Source organism: Arachis stenosperma, chromosome 1 (assembly GCF_014773155.1).
Source record: "Arachis stenosperma cultivar V10309 chromosome 1, arast.V10309.gnm1.PFL2, whole genome shotgun sequence".
In the NCBI taxonomy this organism is placed as follows: domain Eukaryota; kingdom Viridiplantae; phylum Streptophyta; class Magnoliopsida; order Fabales; family Fabaceae; genus Arachis; species Arachis stenosperma.
In genome coordinates, this window is record NC_080377.1 from 57968408 (window position 1) to 57981213 (window position 12806).

Genomic DNA, 12806 nt, shown 5'->3' on the forward strand with positions numbered 1-12806 from the left:
TTAGCAATTAATATGCAGTCAAATAGGCAATCTCAAACAATCCACATAGTATGCATATGATGAATGCCTGTCCCTAGTGGCCGATGATATCATCTTGTCGGTTATAGAGCCAACCCGACAAGTCCTGGTCGCTAACCATTGGACTGTCCCTCTGTCGCGCATCCCCAACTCGAGTTATACTCGTTATAAACTTGATCATAAACATGATCCATATCCATCACCCTCACTGGTGAATATTTCGGGGGCGAGCTCATCCGGGTCTTTCACAGTGCCCGGCCACACTTACGACATAGGGTCAACAGAGTCTCGAGCTTCCACCTGGAGCACGTGGTGGCTAGCCACTACTACTACCCAGGGAAACTCGTATCTCTGATAGTGGAAGTGCAAATCACAATTATCAATAATTCAGCATAAACATGCATGAATCCTCATCCATGGATCAACATCCATATCAGCCATCTGGCTCACGGTTCAGTCCAGAACCAGCCAATATTCATAGCATACACAGCTATTCCGGCTCACGGTTAAATCCATAACCAGCCAATATTCATAGCATACACAGCTATTCCGGCTCACGGTTAAATCCATAACCAGCCATTTCATTAACAATTACAGCCTTTCGGCCCATGGCATAACAAGCACTTCCACCACCATCCTCCGCATCTCACATAATCATCTTGATCCTCATTGATCATTCATTTTTCCCTTTCTTCACTCGCAAGATACCTCATTCACTAGCCCCTTTTAATAGCTAGGCATGTCATAATGATTTAAGACATAAATGGTGAGATCGGAGGCTTAGAAGTATGAGATTTGGCTTTTAAAACTCAAAAATCAACTTTGGAATGAAAACAGGGCCACGCGTACGCGCACTCCACGCGCACGCGTGGATGGCCTCAAAAACTCATCGACGCGCAAGCGTCATGCACGCTAACGCGTGGATTAAAGATTTGCCAATCGACGCGCACGCGTCAACCACGCGTACGCGCGGGTGTTCTCGTGCCCCAGGCACAACATTGGCATAATTCTGGCATAACTCTCTGGAATATGGCTGGGCATTGGGTGCAGCACAATCGGCGCGCCCGCGCACATCACGCGCACGCGTGGATGGCGCTTTCTGGAAGATCGGCGCGTACGCGCCAGGTGCGCCCACGCGCAAGGGGTCATTCTGCTAAAAATTTTCTAAGTTAAAAGCTGCAGAATTCACAGGTTTAAACCCCAATCTTCGAACGGACATAACTTCCTCATTTTAAATCGTTTTTCACCCGTTCCTCGAACGACATGGACATCCCGGATCCAATTTCATTTCTAAACAGATTTGGTACAAAACAGAGATTCATAGTCCAAGTTATGTCCCATCAAAGTATGCCCAAAAACCATATTTTCATACAAAACCACAATATGCCATTTTCAAAACAAGCCATTTTCAACTCTTTACAAAATCAATCAAAACATGCCATTTTCATCCCTTTTCTTTGAAATCAATCAAAATGTATCAAATTCAACATCAAGCCTCCTCAACTCACACATTGACACATTACCACAATTTACCAAAATCACTATCTCATCATTTTACCCCACTTCACCCAAGTGGCTCAAACTCAAACACATTGACATATCATATACTATTCCTCATGCCAATTCTCAACAACACCAATTCCAATAAATCATTATTGTACACAATCAACATCATACTCACCATCAACATGGTTCAACCCACAATTCAACCATAACCAATCATCAAGCATATATCACAACATGCATATTTCTCATACATCATACCACCAAGGCATCAATAATCATCATCACATATATGACCACATCATATATCTCAATCATTCAACAACATCAACAATTCAATGCCTATCTTAGGGCCTCTAGCCTAAGTATTTCCTACCACATTACATATTAGATACGGGAAACCGAAACCATACCTTAGCCGATTTTCCCAAGCTCCACCGGAGCACTTCCAAACCACTTATCCACAAGCTCTCAAGGCCTCAACACCTCCAAGAACAGATTTTTTACCACCAAACCCTTTCCAAGCTTTTCAAAGTCACCAATCAAGCTCCAATATCCACACATACATAACCTAAGCCACAACCATCATACCCATACACAACATCTCAAAACCCAAACATCATAAAATCACAAATCACACTAGGGTTGAGAATCTTACCACACCCAAGGTCCAAGGAGACAAGATTAACCTTCTCCTTCAAGAGAGTTGGGTCCTATAACATCAAAGAACCCAAAATCTCAACATTTTACCCATGAAACTCGAAAATAAGGGCTGGAATTTCGAACAGAAACTTGTGGCTTACCTCAAGATTAATTGTATGGGTTTTGTAGAGCTCTCTGCGGTGAACGCGTGGCCGCAAACGGAGCGGCAATCAGAGCTCTAGATCAAAAGTTATGGTGGTTTGAAGATCAAGTGAGAGAAAGAACTTGAGAGAGAGTTCTTCCCCCCATGGCCTCCATTTCAGCGTGTTTAATGTCTCAAATGAGGAGAGAGAGTGCTGAAAACTAGGGTTTTGGTTTAGTTATGTTGGGCCAAGGGCCCACTTTGGGTCCGGTTGGCCCGGTTTGGCCCGTTCGGTCCAATCTTGGTCCGAATTCTATAAAATTGGTACCAAAATTCTCGTCTCAGTCTCCTCTATCACATTTAGCCATAAAAATCACATTTTAGGCTTTCTAGGATAAATTCTCATTTATGGGTTAATTAGCCGTTAATTAACCGGGTTTTACAGTCACAATTGAGCACAAACACTCGGGAATCTTTATAGAGAGTAGGCCAGTAGAAGCTACTTTGGAGGACTCTTGTGGCTGTTCGCTCACTTCCAAAATGTCCTCCATACTGTGATCCATGGCAGTGCCATAGGATCTTCTGCGCTTCTTCCTTAGGTACACATCTACGGATTACTCCGTCTGCACATCTCTTGAAGAGATATGGTTCATCCCAAAGATAGTACTTTGCATCTGTGATCAATTTCTTTGATTGCTGCCTACTGTACTCTTTGGGTATGAACCTCACTGCCTTGTAATTTGCAATGTCTGCAAACCATAGCACTTCCTGGATGGCAAATAGTTGCTCATCCGGAAAGTTTTCAGAGATCTCAGTAAGAGGGAGGGACGCTGATGAGCGGATAATTTGTACGCTTTTTGGCATTGTTTTTAGTATGTTTTTAGTATCTTTTAGTTAGTTTTTAGTATATTTTTAGTAGTTTTTAGTTAAAATTCACTTTTCTGGACTTTACTATGAGTTTGTGTGTTTTTCTGTGATTTCAGGTATTTTCTGACTGAAATTGAAGGTTCTGAGCAAAAATCTGATTCAGAGACTGAAAAGGACTGCAGATGCTGTTGGATTCTGACCTCCCTGCACTAAAAGTGGATTTTCTGGAGCTACAGAAGCCCAATTGGCGCGCTCTCAACGGCATTGGAAAGTAGACATCCTGGGATTTCCAGCAATATATGATAGTCCATACTTTGCCCAAGATTTGATGGCCCAAACCGGCGTGGCAATTCAGCCTCAGAAATTCCAGCGTTTAACGCTGGAACTGGCATAAAACTTGGAGTTAAACGCCCAAACTGGCATGAAAGCTGGCGTTTAACTCCAGAAAAGGTCTCTACACGAAAATGCTTCAATGCTCAGCCCAAGCACACACCAAGTGGGCCCAGAAGTGGATTTTTATGTCATTTACTCATTTCTGTAAACCTTAGGATACTAGTTTACTATTAATAGGATCTTTTGACATTGTATCAAGGACCTCATGACATTTTTACACGTTTCATTGTACACTTTCCACGGCATGAGTCTCTAAACCCCATGGTTGGGGGTGAGGAGCTCTGCTGTGTCTTGATGGATTAATGCAATTACTACTGTTTCTTATTCAATCATGCTTGCTTCCATTCTAAGATATCACTTGTTCTTAACCCGGATGAATGTGATGATCCGTGACACTCATCATATCCTCAACTATGAACGTGTGCCTGACAACCACCTCCGTTCTACCTTAGATTAAGTAGATATCTCTTGGATTCCTTAAACTAGAATCTTCGTGGTATAAGCTAGAACTGATGGCGGCATTCAAGAGAATCCGGAAGGTCTAAACCTTGTCTGTGGTATTCTGAGTAGGATTCAATGGTTGAATGACTGTGACGTGCTTCAAACTCCTAGCAGGCGGGGCGTTAGTGACAGACGCAAAAGGATCGATGGATTCTATTCCGGCCTGACCGAGAACCGACAGCTGATTAGCCATGCTGTGACAGAGCATAGGAACATTTTCACTGAGAGGATGGGAGGTAGCCACTGACAACGGTGAAACCCTACATATAGCTTGCCATGGAAGGAGCCTTGCGTGTTTGATGAAGAAGACAGTAGGAAAGCAGAGATTCAGAAGATGGAGCATCTCCAAAGCCTCAACCTATTCTCCATTACTGCAAAACAAGTACTTATTTCATGTTCTTTTGCTTTTCACAATCAATCCTGATAATTTCTGATATCCTGACTAAGATTTACAAGATAACCATAGCTTGCTTCAAGCCGACAATCTCCGTGGGATCGACCCTTGCTCACGCAAGGTATTACTTGGACGACCCAGTGCACTTGCTGGTTAGTTGTGCGGGATTGCAAAAGTGTTATTGCAATTTCGTGCACCAAGTTTTTGGCGCCGTTGCCGGGGATTGTTCGAGTTTGGACAACTGACGGCTTATCTTGTTGCTTAGATTAGGACTGTTTTATTTTTTTTGTTGGTTTAGAGTCTTTTAGTTGAGTCTAGTTTCATATTTTAAGTTTGGTGTCAATTGCTTGCTTTTGCTTTTCTTTTAATTTTCAATTTTGCATGTTCTTAGTCCCTTTTTGATTCATAAAAATTCTAAGTTTGGTGTCCTCTTTGTGTTTTTCCTTTAAAATTTTCGAAAATTAGTGTTTGATTTTCTAAAAAATTTTAAGTTTGGTGTCTTTTTGCTGTTTTTCTCTTTCCTCTTTTCAAAAATCAAATCTTTTTCATAAAAATTTTTCAATCATATCTTTTTAATTGCTGTTTTCAAAATCTTTTTAATTAACTAATTGATTTAGTTCTCAATTTGCTTTGATCTTGTTTTCTTTTTGATTTTCGAATTTTTTTTATTTTAATTTCCTTTTGTTTTATTTTATTTTTTTTCGTTTAATTCAAAAAAAAAAACAAAATTTATCTATTTGCAATCATTATCATTTCCCTTTTGTCCATTATGGACCTAAGAGGGATTGATCAGTCCAAAAGGACTCTGGGGTCATATGCTAACCCCATTACAGCTGCATATGGGAGTAGCATCTGTACACCTCCCATCAAAGCAAGCAGCTTTGAGCTAAATCCTCAACTCATTATCATAGTGCAGCAAAATTGCCAGTATTCCGGTCTTCCACAGGAAGAACCTACTGAGTTTCTGGCACAGTTCTTACAAATTGCTGACACAGTACATGATAAAGAGGTAGATCAGGATGTCTATAGACTATTACTGTTTCCATTTGCTGTAAAAGATCAAGCTAAAAGGTGGTTGAATAACCAACCTACAGCAAGCATAAAGACATGGAAACAGTTGTCAGACAAATTCCTGAATCATTTTTACCCTCCAAAGAGGATGACACAGCTAAGGCTGGACATCCAAGGCTTTAAACAAGAGGATAATGAATCCCTTTATAATGCCTGGGAGAGGCATAGAGGTATGCTTAGAAAATGCCCCTCTGAAATATTTTCAGAGTGGGTACAGTTAGACATCTTCTACTCTGGGCTTACAGAAAAAGCTCAGATGTCTTTAGACCACTCAGCTGGTGGATCCATACACATGAGGAAGACAATTGAAGAAGCTCAAGAGCTTATAGACACTGTTGCTAGAAACCAATACTTATATTCTAGCAATGAGTTCGTTCCAAAAGAGGAAGTCATGGCATTAGTCACTGATCCTAATCCTCAAGAACAGATGAATGAGCTTAATCAACAGTTACTCCTGATGACAGAACAGTTAGCAGAATTTAAAGAAATGCTCCATGATACTAAGGTTGCTAACAAGAACATAGAACTGCAGTTGAATCAAGCAAAACAGCAAATATCTAAACAGATAACAGAGGAATGTCAAGCAGTTCAACTAAGGAGTGGGAAGACACTGAATACCTCTGCTCCAAAGAGCAGAAAGCCAAACAAGGAACAATTGACAGAGGATAACCAAACCACTGTTCAAAATTCCTCTGAGGACAGTAAGAGCCCAGAGAGGAATGTTATTGGCGTTCAAACGCCAGAAAGGGAAGGAAAGCTGGCGTTAAACGCCCATTCCTTGCCCAGTTCTGGCGTTCAAACGCCAGAAAAGGGGGAAAAGTTGGCGTTAAACGCCCATTTTCCACCCAATCCTGGCGTTCACACGCCAAGGGAGGATCAGACACCTGAGAGTGCTGACAGTAATCCCTCTAAAAAGGCTTCTTCAACCACTCCTGTAAGGAATAAACCTGCAGCATCTAAGGTTGAAGAATATCAAGCCAAGATGCCTTATCCTCAGAAACTCCGCAAGGCGGAACAGGATAAGCAATTTGCCCGCTTTGCAGACTATTTAAGGACTCTTGAAATAAAGATCCCGTTTGCAGAGGCACTTGAGCAAATACCCTCTTATGCTAAGTTCATGAAGGAGATCTTAAGTCATAAGAAGGATTGGAGAGAAACTGAAAAAGTGTTTCTCACTGAAGAATGCAGTGCAGTCATTCTGAAAAGCTTACCAGAAAAGCTTCAAGATCCTGGAAGCTTTATGATACCATGCACATTAGAGGGCGCCTGCACCAAGACAGCCCTATGTGATCTTGGAGCAAGCATCAATCTAATACCTGCATCCACTATCAGAAAGCTTGGGTTGGCTGGAGAAGTCAAACCAACCAGGATATGCCTCCAACTTGCTGATGGCTCCATTAAACACCCATCAGGCATAATAGAGGACATGATTGTCAAGGTTGGGCCATTTGCCTTTCCAACTGACTTTGTGGTGCTGGAAATGGAGGAGCACAAAAGTGCAACTCTCATTCTAGGAAGACCTTTCCTAGCAACTGGACGAACTCTCATTGATGTACAAAGAGGGGAAGTAACCCTGAGAGTCAATGAGGATGAGTTCAAGTTGAATGCTGTAAAAGCTATGCAGTATCCAGACACTCCAAATGACTGCATGGGCACTGACATTATTGACTCTCTGGTAGAAGAGATCAATATGGCTGAAAGCCTAGAATCAGAGCTTGAGGACATCTTCAAAGATGCTCAACCTGATCAAGAAGAACTAGAGGAAGCAAAGGAATTTTCAAAAATTCCTCAGGAGGAGGATAAACCTCCCAAACCTGAACTCAAACCTCTACCACCATCCCTGAAGTATGCATTTCTGGGAGAAGGTGACACTTTTCCAGTGATTATAAGCTCTGCTTTAAATCCACAGGAAGAGGAAGCACTGATTCAAGTGCTAAGGACACACAAGACAGCTCTTGGGTGGTCCACAAGTGATCTTAAGGGCATTAGCCCAGCTAGATGCATGCACAAGATCCTGTTGGAGGATAATGCCAAACCAGTGGTTCAACCACAGAGGAGGCTAAATCCAGCCATGAAGGAGGTGGTGCAGAAAGAGGTCACTAAATTACTAGAGGCTGGGATTATTTATCCTATTTCTGATAGCCCCTGGGTGAGCCCTGTCCAAGTTGTCCCCAAAAAGGGAGGCATGACAGTGGTTCATAATGAAAAAAATGAACTGGTTCCTACAAGAACAGTCACAGGGTGGCGCATGTGTATTGACTACAGAAGGCTCAATACAGCCACCAGAAAGGACCATTTTCCTTTACCATTCATAGACCAAATGCTAGAAAGACTAGCTGGTCATGATTACTATTGCTTTTTGGATGGCTATTCAGGCTACAACCAAATTGCAGTAGATCCTCAGGACCAAGAGAAAACAGCATTTACTTGCCCTTCTGGCGTGTTTGCCTACAGAAGGATGCCTTTTGGTCTGTGCAATGCACCTGCAACCTTTCAGAGGTGCATGCTCTCTATCTTCTCAGATATGGTAGAGAAATTTCTGGAAGTCTTCATGGATGACTTCTCAGTATATGGAGACTCATTCAGCTCCTGTCTTAACCACCTAGCACTTGTCCTGAAAAGATGCCAAGAGACTAACCTGGTTTTAAACTGGGAGAAATGTCATTTTATGGTGACTGAGGGAATTGTCCTTGGGCACAAGATTTCAAACAGGGGAATAGAGGTGGATAAGGCAAAGGTAGAAGTAATTGAAAAATTACCACCACCTGCCAATGTTAAGGCAATCAGAAGCTTTCTGGGGCATGCAGGATTTTATAGAAGGTTTATAAAGGATTTTTCGAAAATTGCAAAACCTTTAAGTAACCTGCTAGCTGCTGACACACCATTTGTGTTTGACACACAGTGTCTGCAGGCATTTGAGACCCTGAAAGCTAAACTGGTCACAGCACCAGTCATCTCTGCACCAGATTGGGCATTACCATTTGAATTAATGTGTGATGCCAGTGATCATGCCATTGGTGCAGTGTTGGGACAAAGGCATAATAAACTTCTGCACGTCATTTATTATGCTAGCCGTGTTCTAAATGATGCATAGAAGAATTACACAACCACAGAAAAAGAATTACTTGCAGTGGTTTATGCCATTGACAAGTTTAGATCTTATCTAGTAGGGTCCTGATGAGCGGATAATTTATACGTTTTTTGGCATTGTTTTTAGTATGTTTTTAGTAGTTTTAGTTGAGTTCTTAGTATATTTTTATTATTTTTTAATTAAAACTCACTTTTCTGGACTTTACTATGAGTTTGTGTGTTTTTCTGTGATTTCAGGTATTTTCTGGCTGAAATTGAGGGATCTGAGCAAAAATCTGATTCAGAGACTGAAAAGGACTGCAGATGCTGTTGGATTCTGACCTCCCTGCACTCGAAGTGGATTTTCTGGAGCTACGGAAGCCCAATTGGCGCGCTCTCAACGGCGTTGGAAAGTAGACATCCTGGGCTTTCCAGCAATATATGATAGTCCATACTTTGCCCAAGATTTGATGGCCCAAACCGGCGTTCAAAGTCACCTACAGAATTTCCAGCGTTAAACGCCGGAACTGGCACCTAAATGGGAGTTAAACGCCCAAACTGGCATAAAAGCTGGCGTTTAACTCCAAGAAGAGTCTCTACACGAAAATGCTTCATTGCTCAGCCCAAGCACACACCAAGTGGGCCCGGAAGTGGATTTTTATGTCATTTACTCATCTCTGTACACCCTAGGCTACTAGTTTTCTATAAATAGGACCTTTTACTATTGTATTAGAGAGCTTTTGATCATGTTTTTATGATTGAACTCACTTTGGGAGGCTGTCCATTCGGCCATGCCTAGACCTTGTTCTTATGTATTTTCAACGGTGGAGTTTCTACACACCATAGATTAAGGTGTGGAGCTCTGCTGTACCTCGAGTATTAATGCAATTACTATTGTTCTTCTATTCAATTCCGCTTGTTCTTTGTCCAAGATATCACTTGTTCTTCAACTTGATGAATATGATGATCCGTGACACTCATCATCATTGTCACTCATGAACAAAGTGACTGAAAACCACTCTTGTTCTACAAGTAATCAAGGCTCTAGTGTTTATCTCTTGGATTCCTGATAACACGATGCATGGTTGATCGCCTGACAACCGAGTGCTCGCCTGACAAACGAGCCAGCCATTCCGTGAGATCAGAGTCTTCGTGGTATAGGCGAGAACAGATGGCGGCATTCAAGAGAATCCGGAAGGTCTAACCTTGTCTGTGGTATTTTGAGTAGGATTCAATGATTGAATGACTGTGACGTGCTTCAAACTCCTGAAGGCGGGGCGTTAGTGACAGACGCAAAAGAATCACTGGATTCTATTCCGGCCTGATTGAGAACCGACAGATGGATAGCCGTGCCGTGACAGGGTGCGTTGAACATTTCCAATGAGAGGATGGGAGGTAGCCACTGACAACGGTGAAACCCTTGCATGAGCTTGCCATGGAAAGGAGTAGGAAGGATTGGATGAAGACAGTAGGAAAGCAGAGAGACGGAAGGGAAGGCATCTTCATACGCTTATCTGAAGCTCTCACCAATGATATACATAAGTATCTCTATCTCTATCTTTATGCTTTATTCGTTTATCACTATACCCATTTGAGTCTGCCTGACTGAGATTTACAAGGTGACCATAGCTTGCTTCATACCACCAATCTCCGTGGGATCGACCCTTACTTGCGTAAGGTTTATTACTTGGACGACCCAGTGCACTTGCTGGTTAGTTGTGCAAAGTTGTGTTTATGCCATGGTATTGAGCACCAAGTTTTTGGGATTCATTACCGGGGATTGTTTTGTGTAAAAGTATTGATCACAATTTCGTGCACCAAGTTTTTGGCGCCGTTGCCGGGGATTGTTCTTGAGTATGGACAACTGACGGTTCATCTTGTTGCTTAGATTAGGTATTTTTCTTCAGAGTTCTTAAGAATGAATTCTAGTGTTTCATGGTGATCTGTTGAAATCTGGCTGGCTGTGAAGCCATGTCTAATCTTATTGGACCGAGTTTTCAACTGATCATCACAATAGCTTGTTGATCTCTATCAATCTTGCTATTGGAGCAATGATCTGCTAAGGCTTGGCTGGCCATTGGCCATGTCTAGAGTTTTGGACCGAAGCTTTCTTTGAAAGCTTGGCTGGCTGTGAAGCCATGTCTAATTCCTGGACCGGAGTCTTAGACTAGCATTGCAATGATTCCTGGAAATTCAAATTGAGAATTCTGAAACCTTTATTTTCTTTTTCATATAATTTTCGAAAAAAGCACAAAAAAATTATAAAAATCATAAAAACCACAAAAAAATTTTTATGTTTCTTGTTTGAGTCTAGTGTTTAATTTTAAGTTTGGTGTCTTGCATGCCTTGTTTATTTGATCTTGGTTCTATTTTCAAGTCAATAGTACAAGGGACTGAAGATTCAGAACATGCAGCAGAGGAATTACACAGAAAAACTGGGCGTTCAAAACGCCCAGTGAAGAAGGACAGACTGGCGTTTAAACGCCAGCCAGGGTACCTGGTTGGGCATTTAACGCCCAAAAAGGTAGCATTTTGGGCGTTAAACGCCAGAATGTATACCATTCTGGGCGTTTAACGCCAGGATGGTGCTAGGGGGAAGATTTTGTTTTTCAAATCAATTTTTTAGTTTTCAAAAGTTTTTCAAAATCAAATCTTTTTCAAATCATATCCTTTCAATCAAATGTTTTCAAAATCAATTTCTTTCCTTTTTCAAAAATACTTACTAACAATTAATGATTTGATTGAACATCTCAAGTTTGTTGCCTTTTCTGTTGAGAATGGTTTAATGTTTGAATCATATCTTTTCTTGTTAGGCAAGTCATTAATTTTTAAAATCAAATCTTTTTAAATTTGTTTTTTTAAATCATATCTTTTAAAATTGTTTTCAAATCATATCTTCTCAATCACACCTTTTTCAAAATAAATTTTCAATCAAATCTTTTTGACTTCTAATTTCAAAATCTTTTTCAAAAATCACTTGATTTCTTTTCCACTTTGAATTTTCGAAAATTATCAATCAATTTTTCAAAATGTTTTGACATCTTTTTATTAATTTTCGAAATTCTCTTCCCTTCTCCACATCCTTCTATTTATGGAGTATTACTCTTCTTAATGCACAATTCGAACTCTATCTAATCAAGTTCGAATTCTTCTACCTCCTTCTTCTATTTTTTTTTTTCCTCTGACACCTCAAGGAATCTCTATACTGTGACATAGAGGATTCCAATTTTCTGTTCTCTTCTCTTTCATAGAGCAGGAACAAAGATAAAGGCATTCTTGTTGAAGCTGACCCTGAACCTGAAAGGACCTTGAAGCGAAGCTAAGAGAAGCTAAGGCACAACTCTCTGTTGAGGACCTGACCGAATTCTTCAAAGAAGAAGAACCCATGGCAGCCGAAAACAACAACAATGCCAACAATGCAAGGAAGGCTGGGTGACTTACTGCACCTACTCCCAATTTCTATGGGAGAAGCATCTCTATCCATGCCATTGGAGCAAACAACTTGAGCTTAAGCCTCAATTAGTTTCTCTAATGCAACAGAATTGCAAGTTCCATGGACTTCCAATGGAAGATCCTCATCAGTTTTTAGCTGAGTTCTTGCAAATCTGTGACACAGTCAAGACTAATGGGGTTGACCCTGAGGTCTACAGACTGATGCTATTCCCTTTTGCTATAAGAGACAGAGCTAGAATATGGTTGGACTCTCAACCTAAGAAAGCCTGGACTCTTGGGAAAGCTAGTCAATGCCTTCTTGGCAAAATTCTTTCCACCTCAAAAATTGAGTAAGCTTAGAGTGGAAGTCCAAACCTTCAGACAGAAGGATGGTGAATCCCTCTATGAAGCTTGGGAAAGATACAAACAATTAATCAGAAAATGTCCTCTGACATGCTTTCTGAATGGAGCATCATAGTATATTCTATGAGGTCTCTCTGAACTATCCAAGATGCTGCTGGAGGATCTCTTCATCTGAAGAAGACGCTACAGAGGCTCAAGAGCTCATTGAAATGGTTGCAAAATAACCAATTCATGTACTTCTGAAAGGAATCCTGTGAACAATGGGACAGTCAGAAGAAAGGAGTCTTGAGATTGATGCTCTGAATGCCATACTGGCTCAGAACAAGATATTGACTCAACACGTCAATTTGATTTCTCAAAGTCTGTCTGGAATGCAAAATGCACCAAGCAGTACTAAGGATGCTTCATTTG

At 41.1% G+C, this 12806-nt stretch overlaps 1 non-coding gene across 1 annotated transcript; it reads right to left on the reverse strand.

Annotated features, from left to right (window-relative positions):
- Nucleotides 1-12384: 12384 nt before the first annotated feature.
- On the reverse strand, nt 12385-12487 carry LOC130950008 (small nucleolar RNA R71). The gene has a single exon (XR_009073505.1). It is a non-coding gene; the product is annotated as a small nucleolar RNA R71 (small nucleolar RNA).
- Between the last annotated feature and the right edge of the window lie 319 nt (nt 12488-12806).